Source organism: Mesoplodon densirostris, unplaced genomic scaffold, assembly GCF_025265405.1.
Source record: "Mesoplodon densirostris isolate mMesDen1 unplaced genomic scaffold, mMesDen1 primary haplotype scaffold_35, whole genome shotgun sequence".
Lineage (NCBI taxonomy): Eukaryota > Metazoa > Chordata > Mammalia > Artiodactyla > Ziphiidae > Mesoplodon > Mesoplodon densirostris.
Window position 1 is genome coordinate 1,495,931 of NW_026778195.1, and position 12,915 is coordinate 1,508,845.

The following is a 12,915-nucleotide window of genomic DNA, read 5'->3' on the forward strand; positions in this document are numbered from 1 at the left end:
CTCACAAAAAACGAGTTGAGAAATGGAGCTCAGGGGCACAGCAATTCACAAACTGGCAGAGTGATAAAGGACAACTATCGTCCAAAAATCTGTTGAGGGAATTCAACGAGGCGGACTTGAAAGTGAGGCAAAATAGCAGGAAACAGATTTCAAGAGGTACGTTGGAATCGCCTGTAAAGCACAGGAAGAGGGGCACAACTTGGACAATGGTGCACTTGGCCAAAAAGGGCGTATGCGTTTTCTCCTGAATATATTCAGGAGAAAACGCATACGCCCTTTTTGGCCAAGCAAGCAAGCGGGCAATGCAAATCTGCACTACAAAGAAGTATCACTTCCCACCGGTCAAAAGGGACATCCACAAAATGTGTAAAAACCAGAAAGGCAAGACAGGCCCTGGAGAAATGGGAGCCTTGTTATGCTGATGGGCGGGATGTAAATTGCCAACTGCCTCACTGGAGGAGTGCATTGTGTTCCCTAAAACAAGTAAACAACAGAGCTACAGAGCCAAGGCCACTTCCAGTCTAGGGAATATACCTTGGGAAAACTGAAAATCAATAAGAAAGAGCCACCTCCAAATTTAGGGCTGCACTGACTACAAGAACCTCAACTTGGGTACACCTTAAATATCCCAGGAAATATAAAAATGGTTCAAAACATTGTGGTACTTACGTACGATGGAATATCCCTCAGCCATGAAATCAATGTCATAAGACCAGTAGCAGCAAAGTGAGTGGATTCACGTACGATGATTCTAAGTGAAATAAGTCACACAGAAAAAGAAACTTATCATAAGATATCACTTATGAAGATCCTGTAAACATGGCTACACGTGAACTGAGTTAGGAAAGAGAACAGAGTCTCACATTTAGAAAACACTCTTATGCCTGCATAAAGGGGATGGAGAGGTGGGGTGATGCATATAACCAGAGTTTGATATAAGCACAGGGACCGTTCCAAAAACCAACTTTGGAATAGACAAGACCTACACCTTCCTCAGTGAAAGAGACTCAAAACCCCATATTTCCCGCAGAGGAATATATCTGACTAGTAAGAATCTTAAAACCTATGTATTGATATGACTCCATAAGGGAATCAAGTGTGTCTAGAGTGGCATAAACATGGCAGCGAGAATCAGCTCAAACCCACTATGAAAAGGAATTTCAAAAGGAAAACCAAAAAACAGGGAAATTCTTTACAATTCCTTCAGGGTGTCTGAGGAAACCTGGAAAGACCCTATCTACAATGACAGCTGGATGTGGCATAAGGCTGGACACTTGGGACTGAGAGGATTGGTGAGATTGGGTGAGCAAATGCAGACCCTTTCAAGCAATAATGCATGGCCCCCATTCCTTGGGTCCCAACTCTTCAGGTTCAAGGGAAAATTACTACAGCTATAACATGTACAGGAAACCTAGAGAATGGACACACTGTGAATACGAAAGGTTTCTAAAACTCAACGAATAGTCCCTCTCCTGGTGCTCCAGTTTGACTTTCCAACTGCCTTACTATCAATCTCCCAACTTGGAGAGACAGGCCCTTTAACCTCCTGGTTTGCACAGGTTCCCAATTTGGCAGAGGATGGAAGGGACGAGGGAGAACCCATGAGAGAGTAGCTGTTAGGCATTTGGACGGGCACATGTCACTCTAATTTCCCGGCAGGAAGAAGAATTAACCAAAGTCTCAGCCACCCACCGGGAACCAGTATAGGACATGATCCAAAATTTTGGACTTGCGTTCAGCTCACAAAAAACGAGTTGAGAAATGGAGCTCAGGGGCACAGCAATTCACAAACTGGCAGAGTGATAAAGGACAACTATCGTCCAAAAATCTGTTGAGGGAATTCAACGAGGCGGACTTGAAAGTGAGGCAAAATAGCAGGAAACAGATTTCAAGAGGTACGTTGGAATCGCCTGTAAAGCACAGGAAGAGGGGCACAACTTGGACAATGGTGCACTTGGCCAAAAAGGGCGTATGCGTTTTCTCCTGAATATATTCAGGAGAAAACGCATACGCCCTTTTTGGCCAAGCAAGCAAGCGGGCAATGCAAATCTGCACTACAAAGAAGTATCACTTCCCACCGGTCAAAAGGGACATCCACAAAATGTGTAAAAACCAGAAAGGCAAGACAGGCCCTGGAGAACAGGGAGCCTTGTTATGCTGATGGGCGGGATGTAAATTGCCAACTGCCTCACTGGAAGAGTGCATTGTGTTCCCTAAAACAAGTAAACAACAGAGCTACAGAGCCAAGGCCACTTCCAGTCTAGGGAATATACCTTGGGAAAACTGAAAATCAATAAGAAAGAGCCACCTCCAAATTTAGGGCTGCACTGGCTACAAGAACTTCAACTTGGGTACACCTTAAATATCCCAGGAAATATAAAAATGGTTCAAAAGTTTGTGGTACTTACGTACGATGGAATATCCCTCAGCCATGAAATCAATGTCATAAGACCACTAGCAGCAAAGAGAGTGGATTCAGGTACGATGATTCTAAGTGAAATAAGTCACACAGAAAAAGGAACTTATCATAAGATATCACTTATGAAGATCCTGTAACCATGGCTACACGTGAACTGAGTTAGGAAAGAGAACAGAGTCTCACATTTAGAAAACACTCTTATGCCTGCATAAAGGGGATGGAGAGGTGGGGTGATGCATATAACCAGAGTTTGATATAAGCACAGGGACCGTTTCAAAAACCAACTTTGGAATAGACAAGACCTACACCTTCCTCAGTGAAAGAGACTCAAAACCCCATATTTCCCGCAGAGGAATATATCTGACTAGTAAGAATCTTAAAACCTATGTATTGATATGACTCCATAAGGGAATCAAGTGTGTCTAGAGTGGCATAAACATGGCAGCGAGAATCAGCTCAAATCCACTATAAAAAGGAATTTCAAAAGCAAAACCTAAAAACAGGGAAATTCTTTACAATTCCTTCAGGGTGTCTGAGGAAACCTGGAAAGACCCTATCTACAATGACAGCTGGATGTGGCATAAGGCTGGACACTTGGGACTGAGAGGATTGGTGAGATTGGGTGAGCAAATGCAGACCCTTTCAAGCAATAATGCATGGCCCCCATTCCATGGGTCCCAACTCTCCAGGTTCAAGGGAATATTACTACAGCTATTACATGTACAGGAAACCTAGAGAATGGACACACTGTGAATACGAAAGGTTTCTAAAACTCAACGAATAGTCCCTCTCCTGGTGCTCCAGTTTGACTTTCCAACTGCCTTACTATCAATCTCCCAACTTGGAGAGACAGGCCCTTTAACCTCCTGGTTTGCACAGGTTCCCAATTTGGCAGAGGATGGAAGGGACGAGGGAGAACCCATGAGAGAGTAGCTGTTAGGCATTTGGACGGGCACATGTCACTCTAATTTCCCGGCAGGAAGAAGAATTAACCAAAGTCTCAGCCACCCACCGGGAACCAGTATAGGACATGATCCAAAATTTTGGACTTGCGTTCAGCTCACAAAAAACGAGTTGAGAAATGGAGCTCAGGGGCACAGCAATTCACAAACTGGCAGAGTGATAAAGGACAACTATCGTCCAAAAATCTGTTGAGGGACGTCAACGAGGCGGACTTGAAAGTGAGGCAAAATAGCAGGAAACAGATGTCAAGAGGTACGTTGGAATCGCCTGTAAAGCACAGGAAGAGGGGCACAACTTGGACAATGGTGCACTTGGCCAAAAAGGGCGTATGCGTTTTCTCCTCAATATATTCAGGAGAAAACGCATACGACCTTTTTGGCCAAGCAAGCAAGCGGGCAATGCAAATCTACACTACAAAGAAGTATCACTTCCCACCGGTCAAAAGGGACATCCACAAAATGTGTAAAAACCAGAAAGGCAAGACAGGCCCTGGAGAAATGGGAGCCTTGTTATGCTGATGGGCGGGATGTAAATTGCCAACTGCCTCACTGGAGGAGTGCATTGTGTTCCCTAAAACAAGTAAACAACAGAGCTACAGAGCCAAGGCCACTTCCAGTCTAGGGAATATACCTTGGGAAAACTGAAAATCAATAAGAAAGAGCCACCTCCAAATTTAGGGCTGCACTGACTACAAGAACCTCAACTTGGGTACACCTTAAATATCCCAGGAAATATAAAAATGGTTCAAAACATTGTGGTACTTACGTACGATGGAATATCCCTCAGCCATGAAATCAATGTCATAAGACCAGTAGCAGCAAAGTGAGTGGATTCACGTACGATGATTCTAAGTGAAATAAGTCACACAGAAAAAGAAACTTATCATAAGATATCACTTATGAAGATCCTGTAAACATGGCTACACGTGAACTGAGTTAGGAAAGAGAACAGAGTCTCACATTTAGAAAACACTCTTATGCCTGCATAAAGGGGATGGAGAGGTGGGGTGATGCATATAACCAGAGTTTGATATAAGCACAGGGACCGTTCCAAAAACCAACTTTGGAATAGACAAGACCTACACCTTCCTCAGTGAAAGAGACTCAAAACCCCATATTTCCCGCAGAGGAATATATCTGACTAGTAAGAATCTTAAAACCTATGTATTGATATGACTCCATAAGGGAATCAAGTGTGTCTAGAGTGGCATAAACATGGCAGCGAGAATCAGCTCAAACCCACTATAAAAAGGAATTTCAAAAGGAAAACCAAAAAACAGGGAAATTCTTTACAATTCCTTCAGGGTGTCTGAGGAAACCTGGAAAGACCCTATCTACAATGACAGCTGGATGTGGCATAAGGCTGGACACTTGGGACTGAGAGGATTGGTGAGATTGGGTGAGCAAATGCAGACCCTTTCAAGCAATAATGCATGGCCCCCATTCCATGGGTCCCAACTCTTCAGGTTCAAGGGAATATTACTACAGCTATAACATGTACAGGAAACCTAGAGAATGGACACACTGTGAATACGAAAGGTTTCTAAAACTCAACGAATAGTCCCTCTCCTGGTGCTCCAGTTTGACTTTCCAACTGCCTTACTATCAATCTCCCAACTTGGAGAGACAGGCCCTTTAACCTCCTGGTTTGCACAGGTTCCCAATTTGCCAGAGGATGGAAGGGACGAGGGAGAACCCATGAGAGAGTAGCTGTTAGGCATTTGGACGGGCACATGTCACTCTAATTTCCCGGCAGGAAGAAGAATTAACCAAAGTCTCAGCCACCCACCGGGAACCAGTATAGGACATGATCCAAAATTTTGGACTTGCGTTCAGCTCACAAAAAACGAGTTGAGAAATGGAGCTCAGGGGCACAGCAATTCACAAACTGGCAGAGTGATAAAGGACAACTATCGTCCAAAAATCTGTTGAGGGACGTCAACGAGGCGGACTTGAAAGTGAGGCAAAATAGCAGGAAACAGATGTCAAGAGTTACGTTGGAATCGCCTGTAAAGCACAGGAAGAAGGGCACAACTTGGACAATGGTGCACTTGGCCAAAAAGGGCGTATGCGTTTTCTCCTGAATATATTCAGGAGAAAACGCATACGCCCTTTTTGGCCAAGCAAGCAAGCGGGCAATGCAAATCTACACTACAAAGAAGTATCACTTCCCACCGGTCAAAAGGGACATCCACAAAATGTGTAAAAACCAGAAAGGCAAGACAGGCCCTGGAGAAATGGGAGCCTTGTTATGCTGATGGGCGGGATGTAAATTGCCAACTGCCTCACTGGAGGAGTGCATTGTGTTCCCTAAAACAAGTAAACAACAGAGCTACAGAGCCAAGGCCACTTCCAGTCTAGGGAATATACCTTGGGAAAACTGAAAATCAATAAGAAAGAGCCACCTCCAAATTTAGGGCTGCACTGACTACAAGAACCTCAACTTGGGTACACCTTAAATATCCCAGGAAATATAAAAATGGTTCAAAACATTGTGGTACTTACGTACGATGGAATATCCCTCAGCCATGGAATCAATGTCATAAGACCAGTAGCAGCAAAGTTAGTGGATTCAGGTACGATGATTCTAAGTGAAATAAGTCACACAGAAAAAGAAACTTATCATAAGATATCACTTATGAAGATCCTGTAAACATGGCTACACGTGAACTGAGTTAGGAAAGAGAACAGAGTCTCACATTTAGAAAACACTCTTATGCCTGCATAAAGGGGAAGGAGAGGTGGGGTGATGCATAAAACCAGAGTTTGATATAAGCACAAGGACCGTTTCAAAAACCAACTTTGGAATTGACAAGACCGACACCTTCCTCAGTGAAAGAGACTCAAAACCCCATATTTCCCACAGAGGAATATATCTGACTATTAAGAATCTTAAAACCTATGTATTGATATGTCTCCATAAGGGAATCAAGTGTGTCTAGAGTGGCATAAACATGGCAGCGAGAATCAGCTCAAACCCACTATAAAAAGGAATTTCAAAAGCAAAACCAAAAAACAGGGAAATTCTTTACAATTCCTTCAGGGTGTCTGAGGAAACCTGGAAAGACCCTATCTACAATGACAGCTGGATGTGGCATAAGGCTGGACACTTGGGACTGAGAGGATTGGTGAGATTGGGTGAGCAAATGCAGACCCTTTCAAGCAATAATGCATGGCCCCCATTCCATGGGTCCCAACTCTCCAGGTTCAAGGGAATATTACTACAGCTATAACATGTACAGGAAACCTAGAGAATGGACACACTGTGAATACGAAAGGTTTCTAAAACTCAACGAATAGTCCCTCTCCTGGTGCTCCAGTTTGACTTTCCAACTGCCTTACTATCAATCTCCCAACTTGGAGAGACAGGCCCTTTAACCTCCTGGTTTGCACAGGTTCCCAATTTGGCAGAGGATGGAAGGGACGAGGGAGAACCCATGAGAGAGTAGCTGTTAGGCATTTGGACGGGCACATGTCACTCTAATTTCCCGGCAGGAAGAAGAATTAACCAAAGTCTCAGCCACCCACCGGGAACCAGTATAGGACATGATCCAAAATTTTGGACTTGCGTTCAGCTCACAAAAAACGACTTGAGAAATGGAGCTCAGGGGCACAGCAATTAACAAACTGGCAGAGTGATAAAGGACAACTATCGTCCAAAAATCTGTTGAGGGACGTCAACGAGGCAGACTTGAAAGCAAGGCAAAATAGCAGGAAACAGATTTCAAGAGGTACCTTGGAATCGCCTGTAAAGCACAGGAAGAGGGGCACAACTTGGACAATGGTGCACTTGGCCAAAAAGGGCGTATGCGTTTTCTCCTGAATATATTCAGGAGAAAACGCATACGCCCTTTTTGGCCAAGCAAGCAAGTGGGCAATGCAAATCTGCACTACAAAGAAGTATCACTTCCCACCGGTCAAATGGGACATCCACAAAATGTGTAAAAACCAGAAAGGCAAGACAGGCCCTGGAGAACTGGGAGCCTTGTTATGCTGATGGGCGGGATGTAAACTGCCAACTGCCTCACTGGAGGAGTGCATTGTGTTCCCTAAAACAAGTAAACAACAGAGCTACAGAGCCAAGGCCACTTCCAGTCTAGGGAATATACCTTGGGAAAACTGAAAATCAATAAGAAAGAGCCACCTCCAAATTTAGGGCTGCACTGACTACAAGAACCTCAACTTGGGTACACCTTAAATATCCCAGGAAATATAAAAATGGTTCAAAACATTGTGGTACTTACATACGATGGAATATCCCTCAGCCATGAAATCAATGTCATAAGACCAGTAGCAGCAAAGTGAGTGGATTCAGGTACGATGATTCTAAGTGAAATAAGTCACACAGAAAAAGAAACTCATCATAAGATATCACTTATGAAGATCCTGTAAACATGGCTACACGTGAACTGAGTTAGGAAAGAGAACAGAGTCTCACATTTAGAAAACACTCTTATGCCTGCATAAAGGGGAAGGAGAGGTGGGGTGATGCATAAAACCAGAGTTTGATATAAGCACAGGGACCGTTTCAAAAACCAACTTTGGAATTGACAAGACCGACACCTTCCTCAGTGAAAGAGACTCAAAACCCCATATTTCCCGCAGAGGAATATATCTGACTAGTAAGAATCTTAAAACCTATGTATTGATATGACTCCATAAGGGAATCAAGTGTGTCTAGAGTGGCATAAACATGGCAGCGAGAATCAGCTCAAATCCACTATAAAAAGGAATTTCAAAAGCAAAACCAAAAAACAGGGAAATTCTTTACAATTCCTTCAGGGTGTCTGAGGAAACCTGGAAACACCCTATCTACAATGACAGCTGGATGTGGCATAAGGCTGGACACTTGGGACTGAGAGGATTGGTGAGATTGGGTGAGCAAATGCAGACCCTTTCAAGCAATAATGCATGGCCCCCATTCCATGGGTCCCAACTCTCCAGGTTCAAGGGAATATTACTACAGCTATTACATGTACAGGAAACCTAGAGAATGGACACACTGTGAATACGAAAGGTTTCTAAAACTCAACGAATAGTCCCTCTCCTGGTGCTCCAGTTTGACTTTCCAACTGCCTTACTATCAATCTCCCAACTTGGAGAGACAGGCCCTTTAACCTCCTGGTTTGCACAGGTTCCCAATTTGGCAGAGGATGGAAGGGACGAGGGAGAACCCATGAGAGAGTAGCTGTTAGGCATTTGGACGGGCACATGTCACTCTAATTTCCCGGCAGGAAGAAGAATTAACCAAAGTCTCAGCCACCCACCGGGAACCAGTATAGGACATGATCCAAAATTTTGGACTTGCGTTCAGCTCACAAAAAACGAGTTGAGAAATGGAGCTCAGGGGCACAGCAATTCACAAACTGGCAGAGTGATAAAGGACAACTATCGTCCAAAAATCTGTTGAGGGACGTCAACGAGGCGGACTTGAAAGTGAGGCAAAATAGCAGGAAACAGATGTCAAGAGGTACGTTGGAATCGCCTGTAAAGCACAGGAAGAGGGGCACAACTTGGACAATGGTGCACTTGGCCAAAAAGGGCGTATGCGTTTTCTCCTCAATATATTCAGGAGAAAACGCATACGACCTTTTTGGCCAAGCAAGCAAGCGGGCAATGCAAATCTACACTACAAAGAAGTATCACTTCCCACCGGTCAAAAGGGACATCCACAAAATGTGTAAAAACCAGAAAGGCAAGACAGGCCCTGGAGAAATGGGAGCCTTGTTATGCTGATGGGCGGGATGTAAATTGCCAACTGCCTCACTGGAGGAGTGCATTGTGTTCCCTAAAACAAGTAAACAACAGAGCTACAGAGCCAAGGCCACTTCCAGTCTAGGGAATATACCTTGGGAAAACTGAAAATCAATAAGAAAAAGCCACCTCCAAATTTAGGGCTGCACTGACTACAAGAACCTCAACTTGGGTACACCTTAAATATCCCAGGAAATATAAAAATGGTTCAAAACATTGTGGTACTTACGTACGATGGAATATCCCTCAGCCATGAAATCAATGTCATAAGACCAGTAGCAGCAAAGTGAGTGGATTCACGTACGATGATTCTAAGTGAAATAAGTCACACAGAAAAAGAAACTTATCATAAGATATCACTTATGAAGATCCTGTAAACATGGCTACACGTGAACTGAGTTAGGAAAGAGAACAGAGTCTCACATTTAGAAAACACTCTTATGCCTGCATAAAGGGGATGGAGAGGTGGGGTGATGCATATAACCAGAGTTTGATATAAGCACAGGGACCGTTCCAAAAACCAACTTTGGAATAGACAAGACCTACACCTTCCTCAGTGAAAGAGACTCAAAACCCCATATTTCCCGCAGAGGAATATATCTGACTAGTAAGAATCTTAAAACCTATGTATTGATATGACTCCATAAGGGAATCAAGTGTGTCTAGAGTGGCATAAACATGGCAGCGAGAATCAGCTCAAACCCACTATAAAAAGGAATTTCAAAAGGAAAACCAAAAAACAGGGAAATTCTTTACAATTCCTTCAGGGTGTCTGAGGAAACCTGGAAAGACCCTATCTACAATGACAGCTGGATGTGGCATAAGGCTGGACACTTGGGACTGAGAGGATTGGTGAGATTGGGTGAGCAAATGCAGACCCTTTCAAGCAATAATGCATGGCCCCCATTCCATGGGTCCCAACTCTTCAGGTTCAAGGGAATATTACTACAGCTATAACATGTACAGGAAACCTAGAGAATGGACACACTGTGAATACGAAAGGTTTCTAAAACTCAACGAATAGTCCCTCTCCTGGTGCTCCAGTTTGACTTTCCAACTGCCTTACTATCAATCTCCCAACTTGGAGAGACAGGCCCTTTAACCTCCTGGTTTGCACAGGTTCCCAATTTGCCAGAGGATGGAAGGGACGAGGGAGAACCCATGAGAGAGTAGCTGTTAGGCATTTGGACGGGCACATGTCACTCTAATTTCCCGGCAGGAAGAAGAATTAACCAAAGTCTCAGCCACCCACCGGGAACCAGTATAGGACATGATCCAAAATTTTGGACTTGCGTTCAGCTCACAAAAAACGAGTTGAGAAATGGAGCTCAGGGGCACAGCAATTCACAAACTGGCAGAGTGATAAAGGACAACTATCGTCCAAAAATCTGTTGAGGGACGTCAACGAGGCGGACTTGAAAGTGAGGCAAAATAGCAGGAAACAGATGTCAAGAGTTACGTTGGAATCGCCTGTAAAGCACAGGAAGAAGGGCACAACTTGGACAATGGTGCACTTGGCCAAAAAGGGCGTATGCGTTTTCTCCTGAATATATTCAGGAGAAAACGCATACGCCCTTTTTGGCCAAGCAAGCAAGCGGGCAATGCAAATCTACACTACAAAGAAGTATCACTTCCCACCGGTCAAAAGGGACATCCACAAAATGTGTAAAAACCAGAAAGGCAAGACAGGCCCTGGAGAAATGGGAGCCTTGTTATGCTGATGGGCGGGATGTAAATTGCCAACTGCCTCACTGGAGGAGTGCATTGTGTTCCCTAAAACAAGTAAACAACAGAGCTACAGAGCCAATGCCACTTCCAGTCTAGGGAATATACCTTGGGAAAACTGAAAATCAATAAGAAAGAGCCACCTCCAAATTTAGGGCTGCACTGACTACAAGAACCTCAACTTGGGTACACCTTAAATATCCCAGGAAATATAAAAATGGTTCAAAACATTGTGGTACTTACGTACGATGGAATATCCCTCAGCCATGGAATCAATGTCATAAGACCAGTAGCAGCAAAGTTAGTGGATTCAGGTACGATGATTCTAAGTGAAATAAGTCACACAGAAAAAGAAACTTATCATAAGATATCACTTATGAAGATCCTGTAAACATGGCTACACGTGAACTGAGTTAGGAAAGAGAACAGAGTCTCACATTTAGAAAACACTCTTATGCCTGCATAAAGGGGAAGGAGAGGTGGGGTGATGCATAAAACCAGAGTTTGATATAAGCACAAGGACCGTTTCAAAAACCAACTTTGGAATTGACAAGACCGACACCTTCCTCAGTGAAAGAGACTCAAAACCCCATATTTCCCACAGAGGAATATATCTGACTATTAAGAATCTTAAAACCTATGTATTGATATGTCTCCATAAGGGAATCAAGTGTGTCTAGAGTGGCATAAACATGGCAGCGAGAATCAGCTCAAACCCACTATAAAAAGGAATTTCAAAAGCAAAACCAAAAAACAGGGAAATTCTTTACAATTCCTTCAGGGTGTCTGAGGAAACCTGGAAAGACCCTATCTACAATGACAGCTGGATGTGGCATAAGGCTGGACACTTGGGACTGAGAGGATTGGTGAGATTGGGTGAGCAAATGCAGACCCTTTCAAGCAATAATGCATGGCCCCCATTCCATGGGTCCCAACTCTCCAGGTTCAAGGGAATATTACTACAGCTATAACATGTACAGGAAACCTAGAGAATGGACACACTGTGAATACGAAAGGTTTCTAAAACTCAACGAATAGTCCCTCTCCTGGTGCTCCAGTTTGACTTTCCAACTGCCTTACTATCAATCTCCCAACTTGGAGAGACAGGCCCTTTAACCTCCTGGTTTGCACAGGTTCCCAATTTGGCAGAGGATGGAAGGGACGAGGGAGAACCCATGAGAGAGTAGCTGTTAGGCATTTGGACGGGCACATGTCACTCTAATTTCCCGGCAGGAAGAAGAATTAACCAAAGTCTCAGCCACCCACCGGGAACCAGTATAGGACATGATCCAAAATTTTGGACTTGCGTTCAGCTCACAAAAAACGACTTGAGAAATGGAGCTCAGGGGCACAGCAATTAACAAACTGGCAGAGTGATAAAGGACAACTATCGTCCAAAAATCTGTTGAGGGACGTCAACGAGGCGGACTTGAAAGCAAGGCAAAATAGCAGGAAACAGATTTCAAGAGGTACCTTGGAATCGCCTGTAAAGCACAGGAAGAGGGGCACAACTTGGACAATGGTGCACTTGGCCAAAAAGGGCGTATGCGTTTTCTCCTGAATATATTCAGGAGAAAACGCATACGCCCTTTTTGGCCAAGCAAGCAAGTGGGCAATGCAAATCTGCACTACAAAGAAGTATCACTTCCCACCGGTCAAATGGGACATCCACAAAATGTGTAAAAACCAGAAAGGCAAGACAGGCCCTGGAGAACTGGGAGCCTTGTTATGCTGATGGGCGGGATGTAAACTGCCAACTGCCTCACTGGAGGAGTGCATTGTGTTCCCTAAAACAAGTAAACAACAGAGCTACAGAGCCAAGGCCACTTCCAGTCTAGGGAATATACCTTGGGAAAACTGAAAATCAATAAGAAAGAGCCACCTCCAAATTTAGGGCTGCACTGACTACAAGAACCTCAACTTGGGTACACCTTAAATATCCCAGGAAATATAAAAATGGTTCAAAACATTGTGGTACTTACATACGATGGAATATCCCTCAGCCATGAAATCAATGTCATAAGACCAGTAGCAGCAAAGTGAGTGGATTCAGGT